The sequence below is a fragment of the Eurosta solidaginis genome, chromosome 2 (genome assembly GCF_040869045.1).
Source record: "Eurosta solidaginis isolate ZX-2024a chromosome 2, ASM4086904v1, whole genome shotgun sequence".
Lineage (NCBI taxonomy): Eukaryota > Metazoa > Arthropoda > Insecta > Diptera > Tephritidae > Eurosta > Eurosta solidaginis.
In genome coordinates this window covers 182,210,023-182,212,972 of record NC_090320.1, presented here as the reverse complement: position 1 = coordinate 182,212,972, position 2,950 = coordinate 182,210,023, and the positions used below count along the sequence as shown (strand labels likewise).

Genomic DNA, 2,950 nt, shown 5'->3' with positions numbered 1-2,950 from the left:
TCGGACAGCCAAGCTATAGTACGCTGGTATATCGCGAGACACCTCTGAGGCAGTAACGGTGAATGGGCTATATAATAATGGGCCCTACAACTTCAAAACAACAACGGACACCAGTAAAATCACCAAGCAAACTTGGCCTGATTACAACCAGAAAATTAAATATTAAATATGCCTAGAAAAGGGATATTCAGGATCACATCCACAAGAACAGAATATTGGTCGTTTGGCCTGCTTTGGGATAGAATGTCAATCCCCTTCAACGGCAGGGGAGGACGGTTGTAAGGAAACAGTCACATACTTCTTCTGTGAGTGTCCAACACTTGAGAACATTAGGTATCGAAGTAAAATCTGTTTTGTGCTACCAGATTTAATGGCTGTATCAAAATGATCCATTAAAGACATCAGGAGACATTTTGATTTAAAGAAATGGTTTGACTAAAACAAACCCAACGTATATTACGTAATTGGTTCCATGGGAATACAATGTGCATGAAAATGGCAATAGAGCCGGCGAGGCCTCCCCGACCGGGCAGCATAGCTACCAACCAAACAACGGAAAGTCATTAGGTCAATTATTTTCTTACGCACCTCCATGTATTAAAATGTTGACACCTGTTGAATTATAGTTCCATTTTATTGTTAAAAATAGAACAAAAATATACACATTTCGCAACGCTTAAGAGTTGCTTTTAGATACAGCAGCTTTGACTTTCATATATGGGCATTAATTGACCACGCTCTCCCAACATTTTAAGTAATTCAACAATGAATGGTAAATAATTGTGCTTGCGCCGAATGTTTCCAATCTTACAGCGTTTCCGTTTTTCCCCTTTATATTCAATTTTTGAACGCAATTTTGTTATTTCCGTCTGACGATCTTCACCATCTCCAGTATCCATAGCATCGTCAGCAGTCGCCAACATTTTTAATCTATCTGACACTAGGGCCATAAGATTAAAATGTATTTCACCTTCGCTATATTTTTGCATACGTTTCTCAATTATGGGGCGTACAACATCAACCCAATTTTGTTCGAAAGATACTGCGCCCAAATCCAATGGACCTTCTTTCAAACCATCAAATTCATATAAACGTCCATTAATTGGTATGTATCCAATAAAATGGTAAAGATCGTAATCTTTATTTTAATTTTTTGTATCTATGTAGCTCATCAAGGGTTTGTCGTGCACTGAGCGATTTTTTGGTGCATTACTTAGAGTAAGGCCTTTTCTATAAGGATCAAAGGATTGCGATTCTTTGAATTCAGTAAGTGTTGGTCCCAGCGTAATGTATTCATGGTCACAGTTCAACAGAATGGTAAGTATTGTCCATGCATTCTTAATGACTTGCTTTGCAAAGAATATATTATCTAGACGATCATCGCGTACAATGGATCCAGATGATTCATCATCCTGCACCCATTTAAAAAGGAAATGAGCCCATGTATGGGTTCGAGGTCCTTAAATAGGTCAGATCTATACTCTAAATCTCCTCCACTTGAACGCCTTTACATCCAAATTCACATATTAATTCCGAATATACACCTAGATCGCTCTCAATTAAACACCAGCTGCCTGCGACGTCGGGCATCCGTTTCGATTTGAATAGTATTACAATGATTTTTTCGAAATTTTAATTGAAATCAGCTAACTTTTATGTTCATTAAAATCAAACAAAATTAATAAATGAGAATTGTCACACGTTTGAATGATAGAAAAGTCAACACAAAGCGGAATTTGAGAAAAAAGTGATGCGGTTGTACATTTTTCAGAGAAAGCAATTGACGTAGCTAACATTTTTTGATCAAACATTGCACTGTCATCGAGTTTTAAACTATATTTGAGGTTTCAAGTCTCTAGATATCCAGGAAGTTAGTTAAAAGTCGATAGCAAGATTCCCAATTTAAAACTAGTTTTCTCAATATCTCGATCCATGCGCCACCTAGCGGCTTTTTTTTTTGATAAAATATTGTATTTTCAGCGGGTTCTGACTAACGGCCCAAGTTTCATGTCTCTAGCCCATCGGGAAATTACTCCAATATCGATCGCATGATTCGCCCCGTTTTTAAAGGATTTGCAGTTATCTTGACTAGCGCGCCACCTAGTGGAACTTTGTTTCCTATAAGTTGTATTGTCACCAGGCCTCTAACTAAGTGCCAAGTTTCAAGTCACTAGGTAACCGGGAAGTTAGTTATAAATGGATTGAAAGATTCCCAAATTAAAATTTGTTTTCTTACTATCTCGATCCCCGTGCCACCTAGCGAATTTTTTTTTGGATCAAATGTTGCATTGTCACCGGGTTCTGACCCACGGACCAAGTTTCAAGTCTCTAGCTCACCGGCAAGTTACTCAAAAATCGATCGCAAGATTCTCCTCGTTTTTCAGGGATTTGTACTTATCTCAATTAGCGGAACTTTGTTTTCTATAAATTGTATTGTCACCGGGTCTCGAACTATGTGCTAAGTTACAAGTTGCAGAAAAATTAAAAAACCATGTGCTTATCTAATTTTTCCAGTTTGTTTACCTTTTTTATTCAAGAAATATATAGCACTTGACATATTTCTTAAGGAAACCGGTGGTGCCGTATCCAAATTTGATGGAAAAATTATAGTAAAGTAGCGTACTAAATTTCTTGTAAACTGCGTAATACCTCAAGAAAATTTACCACGAGGAATTTTCTTGAGCATTTCTTGAGCGTTCTTTATATGGAATTTTTACTTTCTTGTGATCTGCGTACCGCTCTTTACGGCTCAAGTTTCATATCTCCAGCTCACCGGGAAGTTACTCAAAAATCGATTACAAGATTCCCTGCGTTTTTTCAGGGATTTTCAGGGATTTTCGTTTATCTCGATTCGTCTGCCACTTGGCACCATTTTGTTTTCCACGAATTTTAGTGCCATCGACTCGCAGACTATGTGCTTAGTTTCAAGTTTCTGGATCACAGAGAAGTT

At 37.7% G+C, this 2,950-nt stretch overlaps 1 pseudogene; it reads right to left on the bottom strand.

Moving 5' to 3' along the window:
* Positions 1–689: 689 nt before the first annotated feature.
* Positions 690–1,590, bottom strand: LOC137241773 (ubiquitin carboxyl-terminal hydrolase isozyme L5 pseudogene; annotated as a pseudogene).
* Positions 1,591–2,950: the final 1,360 nt, after the last annotated feature.